This window comes from Mauremys reevesii, linkage group 8, assembly GCF_016161935.1.
Source record: "Mauremys reevesii isolate NIE-2019 linkage group 8, ASM1616193v1, whole genome shotgun sequence".
In the NCBI taxonomy this organism is placed as follows: domain Eukaryota; kingdom Metazoa; phylum Chordata; order Testudines; family Geoemydidae; genus Mauremys; species Mauremys reevesii.
Window position 1 is genome coordinate 90,796,507 of NC_052630.1, and position 12,690 is coordinate 90,809,196.

Genomic DNA, 12,690 nt, shown 5'->3' on the forward strand with positions numbered 1-12,690 from the left:
TATACAAAGTAGCATGTCAGAGGGGATTGTAAGAGTGTGGGGGCCCCAGGCTGGGCATGGAGAAGTCACATGGAGGGTCATGTGTGGTCATGGTGTCCCTCCCATGAATGCAGTACGTACCGGCAAGAAATGATTTCTACTTTCACCACTGCTGCACCTCCACCACTAGACTCCCTCCACTTGTAGAGTCTCACGAGGATCAGTTCTCACTCTGGTCCTTTCCAGCATCTATGTGCAGCCACTTGATAAACTGGTCAGACAACAGACTCAAGTGCCAGCAATATACAAAGGACACAGAGCTCTACCTATCTTTCACCACATACTATTACCACCAAGACGGGCTAGTCTTTGGATAAGATCGGCTCACGGATGAAGAACAATTGGCTGAAGTTGAATCTGAGGAAGACAGAGGTGATGTTGGTGGGCAGAGGACAGAATTTGAAGAGTTCTCAGGCACGGTGCAGTCTCCTTTGATCAAAGAACACACTGCAATTGATCAGTCCATAGTTTAGGCATGCGCCTGGATTCCTCATCAGTGCTAAACTTGCACATACTAGCATCCATGAGTAATGGTTTCAACCATCTCCAGTTGCTAAGAATCTCCATCTCATCCTGGTGGATGATGACCTGGCCTCAGTTATTCACATCTTCGTCACCTCTCAGATGGACTATGGCAATATGATATACCTGGGCAAGAAGCCTTCAGCCTTTAGGAAATTCCAACTAGAATAAAACACTGCAACATGTTTCCTCAGCAACAATGGCTACTGTGAATGCATGGAAAATGTCCTCCACTCTTTATGCTGACTTCCTATAGAATATCAAATGGAGTTCAAGGTCTTTCCTCAAGGTGTTCTAGGGCCTGAGCCCAGGTTACCTAAAATATTCTCTAAAGCTCCGGGATGAAGACTGTGGTCAACAACTTTCCTTCTCTGGCTCAATGGAACTCCCTATAATAAGATTAAAGCTTGTGCAGGAGACAGTATTTTCTCAGGGGGCAATCTGAGAATGTGGACTGAACTTCCCCCAGGAACTAAGGATCATCACAAACCTCACCACTTTCTGCTGCAAGTGCAAGGCACATTTCTTTGACCTTGCTTTCTCTACCATAAATACATAGCAACATGTATATTAAAAAACCCACTACCAAAACAAGACACCCAACCGTATATACTCCTTCCCCTAGGGAGAGGATGAGAGAACAAACTTGTGACAGATATTAGTCACGTTGTTTAAGGCACTACTGGAAGGAGCTGATATACTATGGTGATGAGCATGATGAGCATAGTGTAAGAACCTGTGCAGAATGGAACAGAACAACTGATTACATTAAAGCACTGTCAAAACACTGAAATGATTATATGTGTCTTTTATTAAAATAGAAAAGTAGTAAAGAAAATTTGTTTTTTGAATGAAGTTATTATTAGCAGTGTTGAAAATAAGAGGAAATGGGTAAAAGAACAGCCCCCATTTCTCAGATAAAAAAAGAGGAAGAGCTTTTCTCTCTCTCTGGGTTGGGACAACTCACCTCCCCAGGGCTCCCCCTCTTTACTGGCTAATGAAATGAGCTTGCATCACATTGGAGAATTGGAGGTGGGATCAGTAGAGGAGCTGATACCTGGCTGTGCAGTTTCTTGGGCTCCCAACCTTCCCACCAGCAGGTGGAGCAGCAGCAGAACTTCATGGGAAAAGATGTGTCCCCTTATTTGGCTCTTCCACCTTGCAGTCTGTCCTCTTACAAGATTCCCCATCCCACCACGGAGAGATTGGAAGGAGACCCCTCACCACCAGGTAAGAGGAGAGGCAGACGGAAGCAGAGATAATCCTCTCGCCTACCAGATCTCCTTCAATTCAAGATGGAGGAAGAGCCCATGGCAGAAAAATGGTCTTGTTAGCCCCCTATCCCCTGAATAAAGATGAGGTTAATGCAGTGGTTCTCAAACTTTTGGACTGGTGATACCTTTCACACAGAAAGCCTCTGAGTGTGAACCCACCCCCCACCCTTTATGGTGTTTGGGGTGGAAGCTGACAGCTCATGACCCCCCATGTAATAACCTCCCTGTTTGAGAATCCCTGGATTAATGGAAGGCAACAGAGTCATACGTCATGAATGGGGAAGGACAGTAAGGAGAGAAAAAGAAAGGAAGAAGTGGAGAGAGGCCAATGAAGAGCATGTGGTCTCCCATCTATAGCCATCCATCACAGTGCAGCTGAAATATGTTGATGAAGTCCATGTATAGGAGTACAGTGCAGTTAAATGGGGTATAGCAAATGCTCTCTATACTCCCATGATAGGGGGATGTCCACCTTTAGTACAGGAAGTAGTACAACTACTGTCTTTGATTTTGGGAGCTGTGATGCAATACAAATTAGGCTGTGCAGAAAGGTGAGAGGGAGATGGGTGATCCTCCTCCCCCACTTTGCTCAACACACCTTTTAAGTATTATTAAAGGCATCCATTTCAGAGAAACATATTAAAATATCCATTACTAACATGCCTCCCATCCTCTCAAAAAGTTCCATCAGAAGAAATACATCAGAATCTTTTCATTTTCACTAATGAATTAGGAGACCTGCTGTGGATTTCCAAATCATGCATATAAGTGAATATGCAAATAAGTATGCTCATAACATTCAAGGCAGCTCCACCACCAAATGGGTTCATTTATTTGGACTAGTGGAATTTAGTTTGGTTTATAATATGTAATTGTATTTTTATTAAATAAACTGCAGAACACTTACTAAAATAATACTTTAAAAAAATATACTGCAATTTTTAAAATATTCGTTGGTTTAGTTCTTCTGAGCAACTCTACAACAAACCACTGTCTGGTGTCTGAGAAACCCCACACTCAAACTAGCATCCACATTTGTCTTGCAGCAGCCATGAGGCTGGGGTGTCTGTGTGTAAAGTATAGGAGAGTCCCCACCATCTAAAGTTAGTAAAAAATGGGAAGGGGAGGGGTGTTGTGGAAAATTTCAATTTTTGGAAGAAATTTGAAAAGAACTATTTTGGCCAAACAACAACATATTTTAATTTGGAAGTGATGCTGCAGTGCCTCTTGGGGGTTGTAGTGCTACGGCTCAAGCTCTCATTCTCTTCTATAGGCCAGGCTTCCCGGTCAGATTAGGATGCTCCTTGGTCTTCCCTCTTTGATAGTGGGGGTGATGCATCATGGGAGTCTACAGCCATGGTTCATAGGAGATTTAGTTTAGCCAGCTAGCCCAGTTCAGAGAGGAGAAGAGGGCCTTGAGGCAACCAAACTACAACTCCCATATGGCACCATGGCAGCATTTCCAAATTAAAATATTTCAGTGTTCTGATGACAGTTTTTGACTGGAATATTTCAGTGATTGTGTTTGGTTTTTCAATGAAAAAAAAATCATAATTCTGTGGGAAGATAATTTTTCACCAAAAAAAATTAATGTAGTTGAGACCCCAATTTTCCATCAAACAATTTGATGGAAAATTGTCTAACAGTCCAACCATCCTCAAAGCATCCAAGAAGCTCTAGATGGGAGAGGCGAGAGAAAGGACGTTCCTGCTCCATTCCAGCAGTCAGGTGGGAGAATTCAAACTTATCAGTCATCTACTAGCCAAAGCTGACGTGAAAAGTGGCAACACACAGGACAGCCCCTGGTAGGAATTCTGTTCCTTTCCCTGTAGCTGTCTTGGAGTGATGGGGTTGACTGGTCTCACTTGGGCATTCCCTCTGAAAAGGGGCTCCCCCTCATCACTCATCTCTATTTGGATCTTGTGGGTTTAGTCCACTGGCTCATAGGTATTTGGTAAAATTTCCAGACCCATGGATGTTGGTGTGGGTAGGTGGCAGAGATAAAAGAAAGACTGGGGTAAGTTAGAAAAGAGATATGTGGTATGAAGAGAACGTCTGGAGTTCACTGGGAGAGGAAAGTTATGACATAAAATATGTGGGAGTAGTTAGAAAAATCAAGAGTGCTAACATCTTACACATTTTTGTCGAGTAGGTGGAGGGAAAGGAAATGTGATATTTTCAGGGCTTTCAAGGAGAAAGAATAAGGTAGGTCACACTTGAAAAAAAAAAAGGCAGGTGTTTCCCCACCCCCACTCTTACAAAAGCTGAATGTACACAAGCACTTTCCTTTTGCTGGGAGCTCAGTTTTATAGCGGTGAACGAACTGGTTGTTTCATTTCAGCTACTAGCACCTCTAATTTATGCAAAGTTGTTGGGATTTCTTTTCCCCAGAGAGAACATGAGAAGTCAGAGGAAGATAAGGATGTTTTTAACCAAGCAGGAATAACCATCAAACGAGGAATAATATTTTTGCCTCTGCTGCGTGCTGCACAAAGGTAGCAGCACCATATGGAGGTCTTGGTTTTTAATAAAAATGATACATGAGAATATATTGATTTTTTAAAAAAGGAAATGCAGTTTGATATAGTTACCCCAGCTGTTCTATAGGGCAATGCAGAATCTACCAGTTTTGGTCTGCATGGTTTCAAAAACCCAGGGTTTGAGGTCTGCAAGAACCCACAAACTTAAAAATGAAATTCACTTGAAACTGGGCAACCTGGAAATATTGACCAACAAAGGACATCTGGGGTGAAATCCTGGCCCTGTTGAAGTCAAAGGAAGTTTTGGTACTGACTTCCATGAGGCCAGAATGTCACTATTGGAGTTCTGTTAGTGACTGAAATTTATGGTGATGGGTTATCTGATTATTTTATTCTGAGTCATTGTATTTTGAACTTGTGGCAAAGATACCTAGAATTTGGATTATTTTATGCACTATTTTGGAATATTTGAGTGTTTGGGGTTTTTTAATAGTTCATTCATTTAGGAGGCACCTTTATGGTGGGGGCAACTCTTTATTTGTTTTTGTGGCAAGATTTTTTATTAAAGATTTAAATATTGTCTTGCTCCTCCACCTATCTTCTCTTTCTACAGGAGCCTATAAGCCAGCAGCAAGAATAGAATACTAAATTTGTACAAAGGTGTTGATCTTGCACACTCTGAAGTCAGTGGGAGTTTTACCCCATACTCTCTATTCCATCATCCAATCACCTGATCATGCTTCCCAAAAAAGGCTAGATATAGGTCAGAGAAGAATGGGACAAGGGTTCAGATCTGTTTCTCAGAGGCAGCATACTTACAAAGGACCAGATTTTTGTCATTTAGCCAGAATGTTTGGTAATTCCTCCAGAGCCTTATTATTTGTTTACATTGTGCACTAAGTGTGCAGAGCTTCTCCTCATGAGCACTCTTGCTGACACGCTCAGTGCCTGCCCCTCAGCTACCTCGTGTCGCTAGCTGACAAGACCATCAGATTCAGAAAGCTGCCTCATCCATGCTTAATATGAATATAAAAATCCCTGAGAGGGGCAAAGAGTAAGCAGGGTCACAGCTGACATACTGGTTGAGAAAGATACTGGTGAATTATGTTAATCCTCTCTGGGGGTGAGGAACTCAGCTGGCTAGTAGCCTAAAACCAAGAGCTGGTTCTCTGTATGTGAGCTTGTAGCCCAGTTTATAAAGCTGTGGGTGGAAAAGCTGGTCTACTGGCTAGATGTTGGTAGATTTTGTGGAAAAAAAAGTTTTAACAATATGTCTAATATCTCTCTCACAAAAGAGCCAGGGCATCAAGTCCCTGTATTTTACTAAAGGATCAAAATAAATCAAATTAATCTTAATTTATATAAACTGATTTTATTATTAATGAGTATATGTACATACAACAATGCCCTGACATTCAAGGCATCTTTCTTTATCCATTAGGAAACATTTCATTTTAATATACATCAGTTATTTAGCAAATGCCACTTAATTTCATTGAATATTATTGTTTTATATTAAATAGGCAGGTACCTGTACTTTGAAGCAACATTAAATGCTAAATCCCTCACTTACACTCTCCATTTAAGACTTTGGGCTTGCACAGATGTCATTTAGGGCAGAATTTGGCCCTAAGAGACTAATTTTTGCCCTCAATGATAATATAGTTGAGTTCTTTTGAAGCTACATATTTTGTATACATGATCCTCCATTAGGGATTCCACAGTCCTGGCTAATATTACATATTCCATGTTGGTTAAGTGATAATATTGTTATTCTTTTTTGACCTAGGTTACTCAATTTTCAGGGTCTAGCAAGTTGTTTCCATTTGGAGGAGAAATTGATGGAGTCAGGTATTTCTGAGATGCAATAACTTTATTTACAAAAAAAAATGTACGAAGTGTTGTTTCCCTGAACACAGGTCAAATCAACAAGGTAGTTTGCTCACAGTTCCAAGCCTCTTTCTGCCAGTATGCAGCCCAAAAGCTCTCTCTCCTATACCTTTTTTGCTCAGGGTCATGCTACCAGAGCTTCTCTAGCTGTGTCTGGGGCCTCTTTAGTCCTTCTACATTTTTGCTGCTTCTCACACAAACGCACACAGATTCACCAGTCAAAGCCACAGCCCCTTGTATTTTTTATATTAGTCTCCAAGGAAACCTGTTAGACCACATGATTAGGTTTCTACTCAAACCTGCCCTTTCTTGAGTGGTGGCTCCTTTTGTTTCAGATACCTAATTCCATAAGGGAGCTGGATTATTTTTTTACATTTGTCCTAAATGAATGGTGTCACTTATGCCCATCAGCTTCAAGGTGGTTTCACCCAGCATATTGGGAGAGTAAAAATGTGCAAATCCAGCTTATGCAAATGAAAAATATATATATATCAGTAGCTTATAGCATTGTCTGGAGTGGATTGATCAGCCAAAAGAGAACCCCACGTCCATAATGCATAGTCACTGGGACAGTTGAAGGTGTTGTGACACATTTGCTAATATATTCTTGTTTGGGTTCATGTTCATGGTGAAAAGTAAGAGATTTTTAATTGTTTTTCTCTTTTAATGATGACGTCTGTTATTAGTAACATAGGTAAGTAGGGTATATTTAATTATTAGTTTAGTGCATTAATTTTAGTGTGACAATATCTTGTTAAACTTATTTTTAAGATATTGAATGGCCCAATCTGGTAGACGCTTGCCTATAGGCGTAGTTTTAGTCACATGAGTAGTCTCCTGAAGCCTGTGAAATACTTAGGTGAATAAAGTTACTCACGTGCATAAGTGTTGGCAGGATCAGGCCTTTAACTTGCATTCATATGGTTTAATTTTGTTTGGACAGGGAATTCACTATTAAGCTTCTAAAGGATTACAGCAAACAGTAGGTCAAATTAATTTATTCAGTGAAGTTACACCAAAGATGAATTTGGCACAATCAACTATTTAAAAAAAATAACACTGTAAAACATACCCTGAAAGTATCCTATTAAAACCCAAGCCTAGTGTTTTGTTAGAGGTGTGAAAAAGCATCTCAAGTTGGCAAAAAACGTCTGTCTCTCACTATAACTGGCCAACAAAATGTAAAGCAGATTTTGAAAAGAACCAAAAAAACCCTGCCAATTTTCATCCTGACTCATATTAGATCCCATCAGAAAGAAGGAATATAATTGTCCTTAGCTACAGAGGTTCTGACAGGTACCTTATAACAGACAATGAGTGCGATGGATAGGCAATCTGATGACTGTAAAATGTTGCAATATGGTAAAACTGTCAGATGGGAATTTGCACACCCAAGCCAAGCATGCTGAAATCTGGGCATCTCTCTTCTCAGGAAGTGACATATTGTCAGGAATTGGCTGATTAAATGGACAGGCTCAGGGGCAGTGCCCGAATTAGGTGTGGAGGCAGCCACTTCTCTTTGTCCTGAATCACAGAAGTAATTCAGGAAGAAAAACAGATGATTACAAAAAGAGTTCAAACACAGACTGCAGCTATTTACAGAGATGAGCACAACCAACTCCCCAACCAGCCCTGAACTGTGGGAAAAAACAGATTCAAATGACAATCTGAATTTTGGGTCTCAGGCCCAATCGTAAGTATTTGTTTTGCCAACATAAAACATTGTGCAACAAAAACATTCTGCTCTCTTAAACACCAGTGTTTTCCCTTAGATTAAGTACTAGTACAGTGAAGTCCAAATAGAACAGTCTATGTGTCCAGCTATTTTATGACTGACAGTAATGGAGTAATTGGGAGCATAATCTAGTACACATCGTTACTGGAGAGAGAGTTTTAAATGCTGCACTGTCAAATTAAAAATTACAGGACAAATTATGCTTTCATGTATACTAGTGCTACAGATTCTGTAGCACTTGGGGCATTTCACCCATCATGGACAGTGACCCGATACTGTTTTGTGTTTCCGGTCACTTTCACTTTCTTGTTCTCCTGGACTAGCACCATGTGCAGTGTCTCAAAGAAGCATCTACATTAAAATATCTCTTTAGATGTATTGAATTTAGATCTCTGTAAAGGCTAATGCAGTTATAACCCTGCTAATGCAACATTGTCAGAGCAGCTGCTTCTGCAAGATAGCTCTAAGTGGTTTTGAGAGCAGTCTATTACCACTTAACATGGTCAGAACAGCCTCTAATTCAACATATATTTTTTAAAACCAGCCAATAAGAAAAAGGTCAAAAAAAGCCCAACATTACTTTGACATGCAAATAAAAATGCAGCTTGTATCTGTATGATAGCACATTTCAAAGTCCTAATGATGTGAAGAACAGGAAAACAAGCAAAAAAAAATCAAATCTACAATATTTCCCCCACATTTAGAGGTGATTTTATGAAGTAATTGTCTATGCAGATAAAATAATGAGCATCTGAGAGCTCCAAATCTTAGTGTTTCAGTGGGAATTCAACAAGTTCACCTCAACAAGTTCACCCCGCAGAGTTCTGTCAGATCTTCACCTCCCAGAGGAAGATGGTCTGATGTCACCATTAATGCCAAAGCAACATTAATTTAGTCACGTTAGCCACTGTGGGTAGGGTGGCCAGATGTCCCAATTTTGTAGGGCAAGTCCCGATTTTGAGGTCTTTTTCTTATATAGGACCCTATTACCCCCACCCCTGTCCTGATTTTTCACATTTGCTGTCTGGTCACCCTAACTTTGGGAGGAGAGAGTGCCATGAGGACTGGCTTCTCTTCTCCAGCTCCCAACTTGACAAACAAACATTCTCTCCCAGGCATTCCAGCTGGAAGAGCTATCACTGGGTAACTGGGAATGGGCACAATAAAGAAGAAGAGGTGGCACTCCTGCTCACTAATCCACATCTCCAGGTGAGAACCACTCAAGATGGGTTCTCTTAATTCCAAAAAGAGAGGGGACAGTCCAGGCTCAGATCATTAAAAAGTCACAGTCACCTACAAACTAGACCTCTTCTGTAAGCATTTTCATGAAAGCGATTGCAAACTATTCTGGAAAGAACAGCATCATGTATCTAGAACATTCTCCTGACACATCATCAGGCAGGCAGAGGCCCAGGTAACCATTTCATTTCCAGTATTCTTCTAGCCCAGATCTGTGCCAACCTTGAAGTGCTTAGAGTAACTTGAAATGTTTCCTTCAAACGGTTCCAAACTGCACCATGTCTCCTGCCCATTTCTATATACATTTCTCATTGCGAGCTTGCCAGCTTTGATTTGGCAACAGTAACAGTCCGCACTTGCTCTCTGGTCACATCCATTCTTCACACAAGCATGCATAAACTGACAAATGGCCAGTTTCAATTTTAAGTGAGTTTCTCCTCTGAAAAGCAGCTTGGTAGTATCAGGAGGTTCCATGTCTGACTCACGATCAGATTCGTTCAATGCACAGGTAAAGACTCCCACTGAGATTTTTGAAAAATCGGACCCAAAAGTACAGAAAATGCACGAGTGCCACCAGCGATTTTGCCATCCTAGGTGGCGGAATGTCCCGCCCCTGAAATGCCACCCCCCACAGAGGCAGCTGAAGGTCCCGCCCCCGAAATGCCGCCCCTAACAGAGGCAGTGGAAGGTCCCGCCCCCGAAATGCCGACGACGACCGGGGCGGCGGAAGGTCCCACCCCTGAAATGCCACCCCCGACAGAGGCGTCGGAAGGTCCTGCCCCCGAAATACCGACGACGATCGGGGCGGCCGAAGATCCGGCTGCCGTGGTTGCCGCCCCCCCAAATGTTAGCGCCCTAGGCGACTGCCTAGGTTGCCTAATGGGTTGCGCCGGCCCTGAGAAAATTAACTAGATGTAGAAAACAAACTGCTCATTTGCATTCACAAGTGACCCCTCCAGTATCGAGCAGAGCCACATAGGGCATTATGGTTATTAAGAATTGAGGGGAAAGATGCTACAATTATGGGCACATTGAAAATGAAGATAGATAACCTTGCAATTGCCAGTGTGTAAGTAATACCTATTCTATGGATAATCAGGAGACTCCATTCTCCAAAGCTGGCCATTTTGTATCTTTTGCCATGACTAAAGTCAGCCACAAAGCCTTTGTCTCCTCTTCTTTTCCTCACTTGTTTTTCTATTCACCCCATTCCAGTAGGGGACAGCACTATTCCATAAACTATCAAAACTGATTTTCTGATTTCCCAATGAGTTTCTCAATCCTATCCTCTGCTTTCCTGATGACAGCTCTGGCATGAGAAGCTTCTGATGGGTAGTACTCAATTGGAGTCTCACACAGACAATTAATTATCCTTAAAAAAGCGACTTAACAGCATGACACCTGCCAAAACCAGACAATTTTCCACTATCCAGCATGTTGCTTATTTCCACTTGGACTCACCTTGAAAGAAAATTATTTTTGCATATTCTTTTGGTCTTCCTAATGTGCAGCTCTATTGTGAGAAAATGCTGCAACTGAGTTTTTGAAAACTATAGCTTCCAGCATATGGATCAAGTGCTGTAAACAAAATGTTGTTATTGTATAGAACAGTCGACGCACAGCAGTGAGTATGCAGTTCTTACAGTTCTTGATGGAATGAACGCCCATTCGCATGTCCAGTAGAAAGAGGACTGGAAAATTATTTTTCCCTTTCAACCTCAGAGGATACTTTCTGAAATTCCCATATGAGGAGGGTTTCCCTTTCCCAGATCTTATTGGAATAGTGTCCTCAGTTTAAATAGGATATCCTGTAATGGGAATCATTTAAACTGAAGCATCAGTAGCTAATGTTCCACTTGCTTAGCTATATTTTTAATATTCGAGAAGTACATTCTTGAACTGTATATTTTTACAAAATAATATGCATATAGAGCCTGCTTGAAAGCCTACTGAAGTCACGGGGAATATTTCCATTGACTTTTGGATCAGGCCCATAGAGTGTTTCAAGGTTCTCCTTGTACATAAGAGTCCCTGGATTGGAGTTCAGGAGCAGAACAGCAAAACTCAAGTTTGGGTCTTCTAGCCCTAGGCCCAAGTACTCATAGACTCCTATTAATACAAACAGCAAAAGTACCAAAAGATTTTTTTAATTTTAAAGCAATGAATGTAACTAATGGGAGATAGTTTACTTAGAGCATGAGCCCCTTGGAGCAGGGACTGTCTGTCTTGTTCTGTGTTTGTACAGCACCTAGCACAGTGGGGTCCTGGTCCATGACGTGCCTCCTCGGCACCACTGCATTACACATAATAAATATTAATAATACCAGTTATTAACCATTCTAAAATTAGCAGACTTCTCATTTGTCCCCTTTCTGCCTAGTCTTCATCTTATCTGATAAGTGACTTTCTTTAAAACACTTATTCAGAAATTTTGAAAAAAGATTCTGACAGCAGTGATCAGTGTAACTATTGCTCTCTTTTACTCAGAGCACCATTTGTTCTCTTGTCAGCGTACTGGTTAGGCTCGAGGGTCTTGTAGCTTATCTGTTGGTCATACGCTGTCAGTGTGTCTTGTAAAGGGCAGTACTTTTCTTAAATAAGATGAGTTATATACAGGGACAGCGCTAGCCATTCTCTCAGCCAGAGCAGAAAACATTTTTGCCAGCGCCTCCCCCGCAAGCAACCAACAAACCCACAGCCGATCAGTGGACCAAACACATCCAGCCCATCCAGCAGTGTGGCACTGTAACGGGGTTTGGGTGGCTGAGCAGCCTAGGGGTTAGATTGCCAGGTACTCAGCCCCTCTCCAACAGGCCTCAGCCCAGGCCCTGTGTATGGCAACCCCTGAACAGCGGGGTTGGTGTCCCTCCTCGCAGGGAGTCAGAATCCACTGCCCTGGGCTACTTCCTACCAGGCCATTCAGTCTGGGGCATGTTCCCTCTAGTCCAATCTACCAGGTAGCTTGCTTTCCACAAGACTCCCTTTGAGGTCCAGACAGCACCTTGCTGCAGTCCCAGTCTCCCTTGGGTGAGGCAGCTGCAAGCTGGTGAGGGCAAGCCCCATAATGTCTCTGGGGCTTGCTCGGTCAGATACCTCCCATGCTGGGGGGTCCTTCGTAAACTCCCTTGGCTGGGAAACCAGTGCTTACATCTAGGTGGCTGTCCTGGCTGGCAGGCCAGTCCTCTGTCCCCTCAGGCAAGGAGACAGCTAGCTCCTGCCTCTCCACCAATCAGCCGTGAAATGAGCCAGCCTCTCTTCTTTTATCCCCCTTCCAGACCTGGGATTGTCTGCAGGTATAGAGGGGTGGGGCTCACTGGCCCAAAGGCTTTCTTTAACCCCTGCTGTGCTGGCTGGCAGTTTCTCTGCTTCACAACAGGAACCCTCTGCACACTGGCACCCAGGTTGTCCACCCTGCTTGCCTGCACCTAAAACTGGCCCTGGTTACGTAGATGTGCATGGAACATTGATTTAATCACCAAGAATGCTGAGGTTTAATCATGTAGAATAGATC